Source organism: Bubalus bubalis, chromosome 5, assembly GCF_019923935.1.
Source record: "Bubalus bubalis isolate 160015118507 breed Murrah chromosome 5, NDDB_SH_1, whole genome shotgun sequence".
NCBI lineage: Eukaryota > Metazoa > Chordata > Mammalia > Artiodactyla > Bovidae > Bubalus > Bubalus bubalis.
In genome coordinates this window covers 22,536,412-22,554,566 of record NC_059161.1, presented here as the reverse complement: position 1 = coordinate 22,554,566, position 18,155 = coordinate 22,536,412, and the positions used below count along the sequence as shown (strand labels likewise).

The 18,155-nt window shown below is 39.8% G+C and overlaps 1 protein-coding gene across 2 annotated transcripts in view; it reads left to right on the top strand.

The window, feature by feature from the left end:
* Positions 1–18,155, top strand: part of BRINP2 (BMP/retinoic acid inducible neural specific 2) — a 146,935-nt gene that overhangs the window by 51,462 nt on the left and 77,318 nt on the right. The gene's annotated exons all lie outside the window — the stretch shown is intronic.

Below are 18,155 nucleotides of genomic sequence, written 5' to 3'. Positions count from 1 at the left end.
GTTTGATCCCTGGGTTGGGAAGATCCCCTGGAGAAGGGAAAGGCTACCCACTCCAGTATTCTGGCCTGGAGAGCTCCATGAACTGTGTAATCCACGGGGTTGCAAAGAATCAGACATGACTGAGCAACTTTTACTCATTCACTCACTCACTCAAAAGTAGTTGGAGGTAGATAACTGGGAGCCAGGACTTCCGATCCCTTCACATGTGGGAAACCATGCTTCACTCAAAATCTTCATGGGAACAGGATAAGCAACATGCATTCACAGGGGTATAATAGAGCAGATGACCTATATACCCCTATGCAGCTGTGTGTTGTCCAATATGGTAGCTCCTAGCTGCATATGATTCTTGCAAATAAAAAACTGTTTTCAGATTTAATTTAATTTTAATTAATTTAAATGTTAAAATTCATACTTCAATTATTAGAAAAAAATTTAAGTATGCTTGAAATAACTTGTGCATGTGAATTTTTCTCAGTTATAGATTATTCAAAGCTAAATACAGAATCAAGTATTTCTGATGAAAAATTAGTCTCTACTTTGAGATGTGCTTTAGGTGTAAAGTACACCCCAGATTTCAAACTTGGTGTGAAATAATGTAAAATGTCTTGATAATGATTTTCTTATATTAATTACATGATCCAATGGAAATATTTTGGACTCATTAGGTTAAATATACTATTAAAATTAATTGCATCAATTTTATCTTATCTTTTTAATATAGCTGCTAATCCATTGAAAATTTTTATGTGATTTGCATTATATTTTGGTTGGACGACACTGGACACAGCCACCTGTAGCAAGTCCCCAGTTGTATCTTCTAAGCAATGAGCAGTGAAGGTCTTTTTTAAACTATGTGTTAAACATCTCTTCTTGAGTTCAGTAGACAAACATATTTTAGAATCACGGATTGGTAAATGACATAGGTGTCAAAGTAAAACAATGGGAGGTTCAGTGTGGGCTGCATTAACTGTCTAACAACATATGCTTTTATTTTTCATTTTTTCCTTTGTTGTTGTTCACTCACTAAGTTGTGTCTGACTCTTTGCAGCCTCATGGACTGCAGCAGGCCAGGCTTCCCTGTCTTTCACTATCTCCCAGAGTTTGCCCAAACTCATGTCCATTGAGTTGGTGATGCTATCCAACCATCTAATCCTCTGTTGTCCCCTTTTCCTCCTACCCTCAATCTTTTCCAGCACCCAGGGTCTTTCCCAGTGAGTCGGCTCTTTGAATCAGGTGGCCTAAGTATTGGAGCTTCAGCTTCAGCATCAGTACTTCCAATGAATCTTCAGAGTTGATTTCCTTTAGGATTGACTGGTTTGATCTTCTTGCCATCCAAGGGACTCTCAGAGTCTTCTCCAGCACCACAGTTCGAAAGCATCAATTCTTTGGCACTCAGCCTTCTTTATGGTCCAACTTTCACATCTGTACGTGACTACTAGAAAAACCATAGCTTTGATGATATGAAACCTTGACAGCAAAGTGATGTCTCTGATTTTTAATATGCTGTCTGGGTTTGTCATAGCATTTCTTCCAAGGAGCAAGTGTCTGTTAATTGTACATTATAATAATTTCAATCTTATAGGAAAGGTATGCAGGAGCACTGGGGACTCTCATATGCCCTTTCTCCATCCACCCCATTCAAATGTTGCAGCTGACCCAATAATGTCTCTTACAACAGAAGATCCAACCCAGACTGTGCATGGCACAAAGTTACCTTGTTGCTCCAATGCCCTTCTATCAGAATGATTAGTTCCTCAGATCTCAGACCTTCCTAATCTTAATACTTTTGAAGATTACAGGCTTGTTATTTGTAAAGTGAAAGTAGTTCAGTCGTGTCCAAGTCTTGCAACTCCATGGACTATACAGTCCATGGAATTCTCCAGGCCAGAATGCTGGAATGGGTGGCCTTTCCCTTCTCCAGGGTATCTACCCAACCCAGGGATTGAACCCAGGTCTCTGCATTGCAGGCAGATTCTTTGCCAACTGAGCCACAGGGGAAGCCGTATTTGTAGGATGTCCTTAAATTTAGGTTTGTCTGACAATTTCCTCATGTTGAATTCAAGTTATGAATTTTTGGTCAGAATGTCATGGAAGTGATGTTGTGATCCCATTGGATCCTATTTAGTGGACGTGATTTGTATTTGTCCAATTTCCAGTGATGTTGACTTCGATCACTTGAATAAGATGGTGGCTGCCAGTTTTGTTCACTGTAATGTTATTTTTCCTCTGAATAAATGATACACACTTCAAGTAAGATATTTTGAGGCTATGAAATTCCCTGTTCTTCACCAAATTTTACCTCCTAGTTTATACTGATTTGTATTTCTTGCCAGAGTGGATTATAACCATGACAATTACTAAAGTATAATTTTCTAATTCCATAATTTTTCTGTCTGTATTAGAAATTATTAATTAATTATTATATACTAAATTATGGGCTTCCCCGATGGGTTCAGTGGGTAAAGAATCTGCCTGCAATGCGAGACACAGGAGATGCAAGTTTGATCCTTGGGTTGGGAAGAACCCCTGGAGGAGGAAATGACAGCCCACTCCAGTATTTTTGCCTGAAAAATGCTAGAGGACCCTGGCAGGCTACAGTCCAAAGGGTGGCAAAGAGTTGGACACAACTGAGTGACCAAGCCCACACATTCTCAGTTATAAATTATGATTATTTTTCTATATTTATTTTTCTCTATATATAATGATGACTTTAAAATTCAGTTATTCTATATTTATTAGAAATTATACTCTAAATTTTTGCCTAATTGTATAATCATTTAGAAAATATTATTTACCTTTTCCCACATGTATTGTGTAAATATAGTATGGCTTTTTGGATTCCTGCTTTGTTCAAAGGAATATAATCCATTACTATTGTTGTGTCAAATTGTCCCAAGATTCATGAGGGGAAGCCTTTTAAGGCAGCTCTGTGTCCTTTTGACATGCGCTCATCATTCTGTGGGTACTTTTTAATCCAGTGGTTTGCAAGAACTGGCTTAAACTGTTTTGTAAGAGCCCATTTTAAATTTCTCAGGAAATTTGCGAGTGCTAACTAACATCGGTGGTGCTTGTGTTATAGAACCTGCCTGCCAATGCAGGAGACATAGAGATGTGGGTTCAATCCCGGGGTCAGGAAGATCTCCTGGAGAAGAAAACAGCAACCCACTCCAGTATTCTTGCCTGGAGAATTCCATGGACAGAGGAAACTGGCAGGCTAGAGTCCATGGGGTTGCAAAGAGTCAGACACAACTGACACCTCAGACCGCACTGCTAACATCAAGTTGGTAGCTTAGAATCAAGCACGTTGGGAGTATTCACTTACTTCATAGAAACGGGCAAAATCTGCAACCAGAACTTTTCCCTCCAAAGATCTAATTGTTAAAAATTTGCCAGCACACAAAAAGTTTCTGTCACAAAAAAATGTTCCAGACTCCTCTTATACCTTAACTGCTACAGACCTGTAATCATCCATTTCTCCAAGAATCTTTGATTCCTTTTAGTGGAGAACAGGACTTAGAAACCAAGATCCTGAAGCTAGTGAATTCTGCAGGATGTACTTGGGTGGACTGAACTGGGAACGATTGCTTTGTGTGTATTTGTATATGTACATATATGCTATGAAACATATGTATAATTTACCTATATGCATGTATACACTCTAATTTTAAATAAACATTTTATTTTGAAGTAGTTTTAGACTTAAAAAGTTAGAGTGCAGTATTCTGTGTATCCTTTACCTAGCTTCCTCTAATTTTATCTTTTTGATTGAAGTATAGTTGATTTACAATGCTGTGTTATTTCTGCTGTACAGTAAAGTGATTCAGTTATGTGTACTGTGCTTAATCACTCAGTTGTACCTGACTCTATGACCCCAGGGACTGTAGCCCACCAGGCTCCTCTGTCCATGGGGATTCTCCTGGCAAAAATACTGGAGTAGGTTTCCATGCCTTCCTCCAGGGGGTCTTCCCAACCCAGGTCTCCCACACTGCAGGCAGATTCTTTACTGTCTGAGCCACCAAGGAGCCCAAGAATACTGGAGTGGGTAGCTTATCCCTTCTCCAGGGGAGCTTCCCAGCCCAAGAATAGAACCAGTGTCTCCTGCATTGCAGGTGGATTGTTTACCAGTTGAGCTACCCAGGAAGCCCCAATTTAGTTATATATGTGTATATATATATATATATACACATACACACACACACATATATATACATACATACATACATACACACACACATACACACACACACACTTTCTTTTTAATATTATTTTCCATTGTGGTTTATCACAGGATATTGAATGCATTTCTTTGTGCTATACTGTCGGACAGTAGTTTATCCATTCTATATATAATAGCTTACATCTGCTAACCCCTGCTTCCCTCTCACCCCTCCCTGACCCTGTCAACAAGTTTGTTCTCTGTGAGCCTGTTTCTGTTTTGTACAATGGGTTCATTTCTATATATTTTAGATTCCGCATATAAGTGATATCATATGTTATTTGTCTTTCTCTTTTTGCCTTCACTTAGTTTAATAATTCGTAGTTGCATTCATGTTGCTGCAAATAGCATTATTTCATTCCTTTTATGGCTGAGTAGTATTCCATTGTATATAGATACCACATCCTTTTTATCCATTCATCTGTTGACAGGCATTCGAGTGTTTCCATATTTTGACTATTGTGAATAGTGCTGCTATGAACATAGGGGTGCATGTGTCTTTCTGAATTACAGTTTCATTTGGATGTATGCCAGGAGTGAGATTGCTGGATCATATGGTAATTCCACTTTTAGTTTTTTGAGGAACCTCCATAATGTCTTCCATAGTGGCCATACCAAAATATATTCCCGTAAATAGTGTAGGAAGGTTTCCTTTCCTCCATATTCACTCTGGTATTTGTTACTTGTGGAGTTTTTAATGATGGCTATTCTAACTTGTGTGAGGTTGTACCTCATTGTAGTTTTGATTTGCATTTCTCTAATAATTAGCTATATTGAAGATCGTTTTAGGTGCCTATTTGCCAGGTATATTTCCTTTTTGGAGAAATGTCTATTTAGGTCTTCTACCCATGCTTCATTTGGGTTTTGTTGTTGTTGTTGAGTTGTATGAGCTGTTTGTATGTTTTGGAAATTAAGCTCTGTGTTGCATCATTTGCAAATATTTCCCTCCATTCTGTAAGATATCTTTTTGTTTTGTTCATGGTTTCCATTGCTTTGTAAAAGCTTGCATGTTTGATTAGGTCAAATTTGTTTATTTTTGTTTTTATTTCTATTGCCTTGGGAGACTGACCTATAACAATGTAGGTGCGACTTACATCTAAGAATGTTTTGCCTATAATCTCTTCTAGGAGTTTTATGGTGTCATGTCTTTGTTTAAGGCTTTAAGCCATTTTGAATTTATTTTTGTGTATGGTGTGCGAGTGTGTTCTAACTTCATTAATTTACTTGTGGCTGTCCAACTTTCACAGTACTACTTGCTGAAGAGACTGTCTTTTTTCTATTGTTTTTTCTTGTCTCCTTTGTTGAAGATGAATTGACCATAGGTATGTGGGTTTATTTCTAGACTCTTTTCTGTTCCATTTACCCATATGTCTGTTTTTTGTGTATCATGCTGGTTTGATTACTGTAGCTTTGTAGTGTTGTCTGAAGCCTGTGAGGGTTATGCCTCTTGCTTTCTTCTTTTCTTCAGGATTGTTTTGGCAATTCTGGGTGTTTTATAATTCCATATAAATTTTAGGATTATCTGTTATCATTTTGTCAGAAATGTCATGGATAATTTGATAGGGATCATAGTAAATTCCTAGAATGCTTTTGGGTAGTAAGGCCATTTTAACAATATTAATTCTTCCAATCCAAAAACATGGGATATCTTTTTGTTTCTTTGAATCATCTTCATTTTCTTGGTAAAGTCTTATTGTTCTCAGTGTATATGTTTTTCACCTCTTTGATCAGGTTTGTTTTTAAGTGTTTTAATTTTGGGGTGGTGTGATTTTGAAAGGTATTTCTTTTAACATTCCATTTTTGATGTTTCATTGTCAATGCAATGAAATACAACTGATTTCTGTCTGTTAGTCTTGTATCCTGCTCCCTTGCTGAATTTGTTTATCAGTTCTAGTAGTTTCTGTGTGAAGTCCTTAGGGTTTTCTATATGTAGTACCATGTCATGTGCGTATAATGACAATTTTTACTCTCTCCTTCTAATTTGGATACTTTTCTTTTTCATGTTTGACTATTGTGGCTGAGACTTCTAATACTGTGATGAAGAGAAGAGGTGAGAGTATCCTTGTTTTGTTCCCGATTTTAGCAGGAAGGTTTTCAGCTTTTCACTGTTGAATATGATATTGGCTGTGGATTTGTCATAAGTAACTTTTATTATATTGAGGTATGTTCCCTTTATACCCACTTTGGTAAGAGTTTTTGTCATTAATGGATATTGAATTTTGTCAAATGCTTTTCTGAATCAATTGAGATGATCTGGTGTTTTTCATTGTTTGCTTTATTGATGTGGTATATCACATTGATTTTGCATGTGTTGAACAGTCCTTATGAACTTGGGATGCATCCCACCTGGTTGTGGTGCATGATCTTTTCATGTGTTGGAGTCAGTTTGCTAACAGTTTCTTGAGAATTATTGCATCTATATTAATTGGAGATACTGGCCTGTATTTCCTGTTTTGCTGGTATCATGTCTGGTTTTGACATCAGGGTGATGGTGGCTTCATAGAATATCTTTGAGAGCGTTCCTTTCATTTTTGTGAAGATTTTGAGAAGGATTGGTATAAGTTCCGGAGAAGGCGATGGCACCCCACTCCAGTACTCTTGCCTGGAAAATCCCACGGACGGAGGAACCTGGTAGGCTGCAGTCCATGGGGTTGCAAAGAGTCGGACACAACTGAGCGACTTCCCTTTCAGTTTTCACTTTCATGCATTGGAGCAGGAAATGGCAACCCACTCCGGTGTTCTTGCCTGGAGAATCCCAGTGATGGGTGGGGGGCAGGGGCGGGGGGCAGGGGCGGGGGGGAGTGTGGGGGGGTTGGGGGGGGTGGCCTCATGGGCTGCCGTCTCTGGGGTCTCACAGAGTTGGACACGACTGAAGCGACTTAGCAGCAGCAGCAGCAGGTATAAGTTCTTCTTGTATATTTGATTGAACTTCTCTGTAAAGCCATCTAGTCCTGGACTTTTGTTTGTAGGGAAGTTTTTTTTTTTTAATTTAATTAATATTTTAAAATTGAATGATAATTGCCTTACAGAATTTTGTTGTTTTTTTTGTCAAACCCCACATGAATCAGCCATAGGTATACATATGTCCCCTCCCCCTTGAACTTCCCTCCCATCTCCCTCCCCATCCAACCCTCCTAGGTTGGCACAGAGCCCCTGTTTGAGTTCCCTGAGGCATACAGCAAATTTGTAGGGAAATTTTTAAATTAAAGATTATATTTCACTTCTAGTGATTGGTCTGTTCAAATTATTAATTTCTTCTTCGTTCAGTTTTGGTGAACTCTGTTTCTAGAAACTTGTCCATTTCTTCTAGGTTGTTGAATTTGTTGGCATATTATTGTTCATAGTATTGTCTTATGTTCTTTTGTATTTCTATATCAGTTGATTTATCTCCTTTTTCATTCCATATATTGTTTATTTTTGTTCTCTCTCTTTTCTTCTTGATGAGTCTGGCCAGAAATTTATCAATTTTGTCTACCCTTTCAAGGATCCAGCTTTTGGTTTTATTGATTTTTTGTATTGTTTTTTGAATCTCTATTTTATTTATTTCCTTCCTTCTGCTGACCTTAAGTTTTATTTTTTCTTCTTTTTCTAATTATTTTAAGTGATAGGTAGGCTGTTTATTTGAGATTTTTCTTGTGTGTGTGTGTGTGTGTGTGTGTTTTATAAGGAAGGCCTGAATTGTTATGAAGTTCCCTCTAAGAACCACTTATGCTGCTTACAATAGATTTTGTATAGTTGTGTTTTCATTGTCATTTGCCTCAATGTATTTGTTAAATTTCCTTTGATCTCATCTTTTACCCATGGTTTTTTTAGTAGCATATTGTTTTGTTGATGTTGTTTAGTTTCCGAGTCATGTGCGATTCTTTATGACCCCATAGACTGTAGACTGCCAGGCTTCTCTGTCCATGGAATTTCCCAGGCAAGAATACTAGAGTGGGTTGTCATTTCCTTCTCTAGGGGATCTTCCCAACCCAGGGGTCAAACCTGCATCTCTTGCATTGCCAGGCAGATTCTTTACCATTGAACCACTTGGGAAACCCAGCATGTTGTTTAGTCTCCATTTAATTATTTTTTTTCTTTATTTCTCCTGTGATTGATCTCTAGTTCCATGTAGCTTTCTTTGATTTTAATATCTTATGTAACTGAGGAATATATGTCAAAACAAAATTAACATTGGTGGAGTACTATTAACTAGACTCAAACTACTTAGATTTCATCAGTTTTTCCACTAGTATCATTTTTCTGTTCCAGAATTCAATCCAGAATATATTACATTTAACATATACACACAAACACATACTTTTATTCTATCCATCTATTTCTTTCAAAGAAATCCAAGTCCAAAATCTTTCCATCTCTTTATAACCCTCTATTTCTCTACCTGTATTTAGAACTACAAGTTTATACCTCTAATCCCAAGGCCATGCCACAGGGTTTATCCTAGCTTTTGTATTTCCCATATTTATAACTTTCTTAACCGCGAGAAACTTAGCTCTTATTATCCTCAATATATTCGCTTACTGGCTAGACCCCCTTTGTGTGCATGCTCAGTCTGTCAGTCATGTCTGCCTCTCTGTGACCTCATGGACTGTAGCCTGACAGGTTTCTCTGTGTATGAAATTTTCCAGGCAAGAATACTGGAGTGGGTTGCCATTTTCTATTCCAGGGGATATTCCTGATCCAGGGATTGTACCCACATCTCCTGCATTGGCAATCAGATTCTTTACGACTAAGCCACCTGGACAGCCCCTAGATAGCCCCTGTATGTAGCCAATTTTCTTCCTCCACTAGTTGTTTCCCCTTTCAACCACCTAACTCACATGGTTTAAGACCCTTACTATGTCACCCCTATCATATAGGCCTATTGACTTTTTGACTGAATTAGGAAAGAAAGTAGGAAGGCAAGAAGTTGCAAAAGTTTCTTAAACTCTTAGAATCTCACTTTCCTTCTATTAAGTGCTCAGTTCAGTCGCTCAGTCGTGTCCGACTCTTTGCGACCCCATGAATCACAGCGCGCCAGGCCTCCCTGTCCATCACCAACTCCTGGAGTTCACCCAGACTCACATCCATTGAGTCAGTGATGCCATCCAGCCATCTCATCCTCTGTCGTCCCCTTCTCCTCCTGCCCCCAATCCCTCCCAGCATCAGAATCTTTTCCAATGAGTCAACTCTTCCCATGAGTTGGCCAAAGTACTGGAGTTTCAGCTTTAGCATCATTCCTTCCAAAGAAATTCCAGGGCTGATCTCCTTCAGAATGGACTGGTTGGATCTCCTTGCAGTCCAAGGGACTCTCAAGAGACTTCTCCAACACCACAGTTCAAAAGCATCAATTCTTCAGTGCTCAGCTTTCTTCACAGTCCAACTCTCACATCCATACATGACCACTGGAAAAACCATAGCCTGGAGTAGATGAACCTTTGTTGGCAAAGTAATGTCTCTGCTTTTGAATATGCTGTCTAGGTTGGTCATAACTTTCCTTCCAAGGAGTAAGCGTCTTTTAATTTCATGGCTGCGGTCACCATCTGCAGTGATTTTGGAGCCCCCCAAAATAAAGTCTGACACTGTTTCCACTGTTTCCCCATCTATTTCCCATGAAGTGATGGGACCAGATGCCATGATCTTCGTTTTCTGAATGCTGAGCTTTAAGCCAACTTTTTCACTCTCCACTTTCACTTTCTCATCAAGAGGCTTTTGAGTTCCTCTTCACTTTCTGCCATAAGGGTGGTGTCATCTGCATATCTGAGGTTATTGATATTTCTCCCAGCAATCTTGATTCCAGCTTGTGTTTCTTCCAGCCCAGTGTTTCTCATGATGTACTCTGCATATAAGTTAAATAAGCAGGGTGTCAATATACAGCCTTGACGAACTCCTTTTCCTATTTGGAACCAGTCTGTTGTTCCATGTCCAGTTCTAACTCTTGCTTCCTGACCTGCATACAAATTTCTCAAGAGGCAGATCAGGTGGTCTGGTATTCCCATCTCTTTCAGAATTTTCCATAGTTTATTGTGATCCACACAGTCAAAGGCTTTGGCATAGTCAATAAAGCAGAAATAGATGCTTTTCTGGAACTCTCTTGCTTTATCCATGATCCAGCAGATGTTGGCAATTTGATCTCTGGTTCCTCTGCCTTTTCTAAAACCAGCTTGAACATCAGGAAGTTCATGGTTCATGTATTGCTGAAGCCTGGCTTGGAGAATTTTGAGCATTACTTTACTAGCATGTGACATGAGTGCAATTGTGCGGTAGTTTGAGCATTCTTTGGCATTGCCTTTCTTTGGGATTGGAATGAAAACTGACCTTTTCCAGTCCTGTGGCCACTGCTGAGTTTTCCAAATTTGCTGGCATATTGAGTGCAGCACTTTCACAGCATCATCTTTCAGGATTTGAAATAGCTCAACTGGAATTCTGTCACCTCCACTAGCTTTGTTCGTAGTGATGCTTCCTAAGGCCCACTTGACTTCACATTCCAGGATGTCTGGCTCTAGGTGAGTGATCACACCATCGTGATTATCTGGGTCGTGAAGATCTTTTCTGTACAGTTCTGTGTATTCTTGGCATCTCTTCTTAATATCTTCTGCTTCTGTTAGTGCTCATGGATCAATAATACCCACCTTGTTGCAAGTAAAGTGCTTAGCACAGCATCCAGTAGAAAATAAGCCCTCAGTAAATAGGACTTTGTACCATGATTAACCTAACAATGTAAAATAATTACATACAATTTGGGGGGTCAAGCAGAGTGATGTGGCAAGTGGAAGTACATACCATACGTGCACACATTTCCATCTGCTCAGTCTGTCTGTGTCTTTTGGTTGGTGCATTTAATCCATTTATCCATTTACATTTAAGGTAATTATCAATATGTTTGATCCTATTACTGTTTTCTTAATTGTTTTGGGTTTATTTTATGTAGGTAGGTCTTTTCCTTCTCTTTTTCCTGCCTAGAGAAGTTCCTTAAGCATTTGTTGTAAAGTTGGTTTGGTAGTGCCGAATTCTCTTAACTTTTGCTTGTCTGGAAAGATTTTGATTTCTCCATCAAATCTGAAGGAGACTTGCTGGGTAGAATATCCTTGGTTGTAGGTTGTTCCCTTTCATCACTTTAAATATATCATGCCATTCTCTTCTGGCTTGGAGAGTTTCTGTTGAGAAATCAGCTGATAGGCTAATAGGAGTTCCTTTGTGTGTTATTTGTCAATTTTCCCTTGTTGCTTTTAATATTTTAGCTCTGTCTTTAATTTTTGTCAGATTATTATGTGTCTTGGTGTGTTCCTTCTTGGGTTTATCCTGCCTGGGACTTTCTGTGCTTCCTGTACTTGGCTGACTCTTTCCTTTGCTATGTTAGAGAAGTTTTCAGCTATTATCTCTTCAGGCATTTTCTCAGGTCTTTTCACTTATCTCTTTCTGGTACCCCAATAATGCAAATGTTGGTGCCTTTGTTTTTTTAAATTTAATTTTATTTTTAAACTTTACAATATTGTATGGTTTTGCCATATATCAAAATGAATCCACCACAGGTATACGTGTGTTCCCCATCCTGAACCCCCCTTCCTCCTCCCTCCCCATACCATCCCTCTGGGTCATCCCAGTGCACCAGCCCCAAAGAAGAGAAGCAAAAAAGCAAAGGAGAAAAGGAAGATATACCCATTTGAATGCAGAGTTCCAAAGAATAGCAAGGAGAGATAAGAAAGCCTTCCTCAGTGATCAGTACAAAGAAATAGAGGAAGACAATAGAATAGGAAAGACTAGAGATCTCTTCAAGAAAATTAGAGATACCAAGGGAACATTTCATGCAAAGATGGGCTCGATAAAGGACAGAAATGGTATGGACCTAACAGAAGCAGAAGATATTAAGAAGGGATGACAATGTGTACGAGACAGCAAAAGAGACACTGATGTATAGAACAGTCTTATGGACTCTGTGAGAGAGGGAAAGGGTGGGAAGATTTGGGAGAATGGCATTGAAGCATGTAAAATATCATGTATGAAATGAGTTGCCAGTCCAGGTTCGATGCACGATACTGGATGCTTGGGGGCTGGTGCACTGGGACGACCCAGAGGGATGGAATGGGGAGGGAGGAGGGAGGAGGGTTCAGGATGGGGAACACATGTATACCTGAGGCGGATTCATTTTGATATTTGGCAAAACTAATACAATTATGTAAAGTTTAAAAATAAAAGAAAATTTAAAAAAATGCAAAAAAAAAAAAAAAAAAGAATACACAGAAGAACTGTACAAAAACTTCTTCACGGCCCAGATAATCACGATGGTGTGATCATTAACCTAGAACCAGACATCCTGAAATGTGAAGTCAAGTGGGCCTTAGGAAGCATCAGTACAAACAAAGCTAGTAAAGGTAATGGAATTCCAGTTGAGCTATTTCAAATCCTGAAAAACGATGCTGTGAAAGTGCAGCATTCAATATGGCAGCAAATTTGGAAAACTCCTGTTGCCACAGGACTGGAAAAAATTAGTTTCCATTCCAATCCCTAAGAAAGGCAGTGCCAAAGAATGCTCAAATTACTGCACAATTATACTCATCTCACATGCTAGTAAAGTAATGTTCAAAATTCTCCAATCCAGGCTTCAACAATACATGAACCGTGAACTTCCAGATGTTCAAGCTGGTTTTAGAAAAGGCAGAGGAACCAGAGATCAAATTGCCAACATCTGCTGGATCATGGAAAAAGCAAGAGAGTTCCAGAAAAACATCTATTTCAGCTTTATTGACTATGCCAAAGCCTTTGACTGTGTGGAAAATTCTGAAAGAGATGGGAATACCAGACCACCTGACCTGCCTCTTGAGAAATCTGTATGCAGGCCAGGAAGCAAGAGTTAGAACTGGACATGGAACAACAGACTGGTTCCAAATAGGAAAAGGAGTTCGTCAAGGCTGTATATTGACACCCTGCTTATTTAACTTATATGCAGAGTACATCATGAGAAAGGCTGGGCTGGATGAAGCACAAGCTGGAATCAAGATTGCTGGGAGAAATATCAATAACCTCAGATATGCAGATGACACCATCCTTATGGCAGAAAGTAAAGAAGAACTAAAGAGCCTCTTGATGAAAGTGAAAGAGGAGAGTTAAAAAGTTGGTTTAAAGCTCAACATTCAGAAAACAAAGATCATGGCATCAGGTCCCATCAATTCATGGCATATAGATGGAGAAACAGTGGAAACAGTGAGATACTTTATTTTTTTGGCTCCAAAATCACTGCAGATTATGACTGCAGCCATGAAACTAGAAGACACTTACTCCTTGGAAGTAAAGTTATGACCAATCTAGACAGCATATTAAAAAGCAGATACACTACTTTGCCAACAAAGGCCTGTCTAGTCAAGGCTATGGTTTTTCCTGTGGTCATGTATGGATGTGAGAGTTGGATTATAAAGAAATCTGAGCACCAAAGAATTGATGCTTTTGAACTGTGGTGTTGGAGAAGACCCTTGAGAGTTCCCTGGACTGCAAGGATATCCAACCAGTCCAGCCTAAAGGAAATCAGTCCTGAATATTCATTGGAAGGACTGATGTTAAAGCTGAAACTCCAATACTTTGGCCACCTGATGCGAAGAGCTGACTCATTTGAAAAGACCCTGATGCTGGGAAAGATTGAAGGTGGGAGGAGAAGCAGACAACAGAGGATGAGATGGTTGGATGGCATCACTGACTCAATGGACATGAGTTTGGGTAAACTCCAGGAGTTGGTGATGGACAGGGAGGCTTGGCTTGCTTCAGTCCTTGGGGTCACAAAGAATTGGACACAACTGAGCAACTGAACTGACTGACTGGTGCATTTAATGTTGTCCCAGAGGTCTCTTAAGTTGTCTTCATTTCTTTTCATCCTTTTTTTTCTATAATCTGTTCTGCAGCAGTGATTTCCACCATTCTGTCCTCCAGCTCATTTATCTATTCTTCTGCCTCAGTTATTCTCCTATTGATTCCTTCTAGTGTATCACTCATCTGTTTGTTTGCTCTTTAATTCTTCTAGGTCTTTGGTAAACATTTCTTGCATCTTTTTAATCTTTGCCTCCATGCTTTTTCCAAGATCCTGAATCATCTTCACTATCATTATTCTGAATTCTTCTGGAAGGCTGCCTATCTCCACTTTGTTTAGGTGTTTTTCCTGGTGTTTTATCTTGTCCTTTCATCTGGGACATGATTTTCTGCTTTTTCATGCTGATTAAGGTTCTATAATATGGTTTTTATTTTAGTCACTGTGGAACTATGATTCTTTGTGCTTCTTCTGCCTGCCCTCTGATGGAGGAGGCTAAGAGGCTTTTTTTTTTTTTTTTTTTTGGTAGGTTTCAGCATTCTCCTATTGATTGTTGTTCAACAGCTAGTTGTAATTTTAATGCTCTCACAGTAGTTTTCTAAAGATTTAGACTGACAATAGCACAATTCACAATTGGGCTGAAAATAATTTTATCTCAGTTTTGATTTGGAAGTTGCTGATTCAAGCCTCAGTTATCCCTGAGATGTGGACATATGCAAATTCTGTTTAGTGTAGAGTCTTCCCACTGTGACTTTGGCTAAGAAGGCTTGTCATAAGAAAGTTGTAACAAAGATTCATACTCACCTTGCTTTCAAAGAAATCCAAGGACTGCCTTCTAGTCTTTTCTCCCACAGTCCCCACATGCCTTTTACATTCTAGCTAAATGGAATGTTCTTTGTCCAATAAACATTAGTTGGAATAATGTGCAGATATTTATTAACTTTCCTAAAAGGAAGGAAGTGGGAAACTTGTTACCACATTTTACAAAAGGCTCAATTTGTCAAAAATAGTTTAGGTAGTCAGTAGCAGTTTGAGACAGAATGAATTGTGAATTAAGACTTTAAAAGCTTTGCTCTAGTTCTTCCACTGAAGTCTCTGAAAGCTTTTTGCACAAGGATCTCCAGATAGTACCAGAATTGCTACAGTCTAAGTATATAGCTTCTCCTTTTAGTGGAGATAGAACTTGCTGTTAAATAATTGAGTAAAAGTGTTAGTCACTCAGTTGTATCCGAGTGTTTGCCACCCCATGGACTGTAGCCCACCAGGCTCCTCTGTCCATATAATTCTCCAGGCAAGAATACCAGAGTGGGTTGCCATTCCTTTCTCCAGGGGATCTTCCCGACCCAGGAATCAAACCAGGGTCCTCTTCATTGCAGGCAGATTCTTCACCATCTGAGCCACCAGGGAAGCAAAGGAACATCATAAAAAAGCAAGCAAACAAATAAAATCAGCAGTTACATGACATGATCAACACAAGTAAAAACCTTAACTCCTCAGGATAATACTGAAGAGACCCTAGATTCAAAGCACCCCTCCTTATGTACCACTTCCTAGAGTGGAGGTTTGGTGATCTGGGTAGGGCAGAGTGAGCTTTGCATCAGCACAAAGGATTGCATGGCAATAAGCCATGTCAGCTTAAGCCAGATGGAGAGAGAGTGCTCAGTAAACTCTTGCATAATGCTGATTTTAGTGTGGGAATACCTGCTTCTGTTAACCTGCCATTATTAATACAAGATGTTGATAATATATGAGCACCTGTAGTAATCCTAGCAAAAGAAGGTGAATAATTTAGTTTGAGAACTAAAGAGCAGATGTATAGTGATGAGTAAGCATGTTTCCCTTAGACAATCTTTCCAAACCACCAATGGCCTCACACCATACTTTTAGAAATGGTGCCCCTTGGTCATCAGTCCCCAAAAAAGTTGACTAGTGATTTCTTTGTCTACCTGGTAACCTCCCAGCTGGCTCCTGCCACCATACCATACACACTGCTCCCAACACACCCGACTTAGTGATGGCATCCACTTTGTCGCTTCACACCACCCTCCCCCAGCTGCCTGCAATACCAGTCCAAGGCCCGAGGGAGAAAAAAATTTGCCTTCATCAAAAAACAAACAACTGAAAAACCACTTAGAGATGGGTTTCTTGGACCCTGCTACAGAAAGGGATAATGATTCTTTCTCAGTGTACTTATTGACATTCATTGAGCAGCATATAGTTTATTTTAGCTAGAGTTTGTGATGTAGCATCTATATTTAATTCCACAAGCTGTCGGGCAACTCATGTATTTACAAACACAATCCCGGAAACACTGTTGTTTGCTGGTCACAGCTGCATCTGTAACATCTCCGGAGCTCTGTACTGTTTGGCAGAGCTCAGGGCATTATCACTTTACATTCTGGTCTGTGCCAAGGCCCCAGTAGGGCAGAGCTGGGGCTAAAAGTTCAGATTCTGTGACAGGTGTGGCAGAAAGCCAAGAGCGAGAGTCACTGTGAGGGCTGTGGATCACAATGGAGTTCCTCGTCAGCCCGCCTCAGTGCTGCAGCCTGCACAGTGGTGGCCGATCCCCCTGTCATTGGCTTCGACTTCTCTCAGCTTCTCAGTCCTGAGAGAAACACTTAAATTCGCCTGTGTAGACAGAGGCTGGCTCCTCTGGGAAGTGAGCTGGGGCTTCAAAAATGGAAGCCAGACCATGGGGAAGGAGGCAGGAACAGAAAAGTCTTCCTCTCTGGAGGGTGGAACCAGCTGTCTGCCAGGGATGTGGTGGGGATGACTAAGGCAGCTTCAGTAGCTGGACCAGGGAGAGTGGTTGGCCATAGCCGGGGGCAGGTGCCAAACGGCACGATTCAGGCAGTCTTGGTAACAGAATATATAAAGAGGGCTATATCAAGAGCTGGTGGGGCAATTCCAAATTAGGCAAAGGGACAGGTAATTCTTGGAGATCTGTCTCCTACAGTGGGAAATGGGAAACTGAGAGCAAGGGGTGCAGGAGCCAGAAATAACAGACTATTAAAAGGCAGAGACATCACTTTGCTGACAAAGGTCCATCTAGTCAAAGATATGGTTTTTCCAGTAGTCACATACAGATGTGAGAGTTGGACCATAAAGAAGGCTGAGTGCTGAAGAACTGATGCTTTCAAACTGGTGTTGCAGAAGACTCTTGAGAGTTTGTTGGACAGCAAGGAGATCAAACTAGATGATCCTAAAGGAAATCAGTCCTGAATATTTATTGAAAGGACTAAAGCTGAAGCTGTAATACTTTAGCCACCTGATGAGAAGAGCTGACTCATTGGAAAAGACCCAGATGCTTTCATTGGCAAAGACTGAGGGCAGGAGGAGAAGGGGGCAACAGAGAATGAGGTGGTTGGATGGCATCACCGACTCAATGGACATGAGTTTGAGTAAATTCCAGAAGATAATGAAGGGCAGGGAAGCCTGGTGTGCTGTAATCCATGGTGTTGCAAAGAGTTGGACAGGATTTAGCAACTGAACATCAACAACAGTTGGGTTTGGGGGGATCTAAGGAAAGAGCACTGTAACTCAGGGCATGCAGGATATCAGCAGTTGTTGGTTGTCTATCAGGGCCCAGGTTGGGGAAACACACCTGACCTTATGGTTTTTTAAGATAGTACAAGGGATATATAGCTACCTTCTTATAAGGCCCATGCTGACAGACCATCTGAACAGGAGCCACAAAGCTTCCCCCACAGCAGAAGGTTTAAGCATCCTTTTCCAAGCCAAGAAATGGATTTTAGGTGAATGTTGCTTTTGTTCTCTAAGATTTTTAGGCTTGTCATCAATCCGTAGAGATTTTTAAAATGAGGGTGGCCAAGAGGAATTTAGTATAACCTTCTGTGGCCACAGTTCCCTTATCAGATTAACATCTATGGATCTTAGGTGGTTTACACTGTCCAAAGGACTTTTTTGGGATACCATCACTGACTTCTCTGTTCTTGAGTTTGTTCCTCTGTAAAAATGGGCATAACAGCAACATCAACTTCATAAACTGTTTTAAGAATTAAGTGAGCCAATGAATGGAAAGTTTTAGATCAATGTCTGGAACATAATAATTGGTATCAAAACATAATTGTCGATGATGATGGTAGCTCTGGAATTTATGGATTTCAGCTTCTTAAAATTTCAATTAACTTCTGACACAAGTGA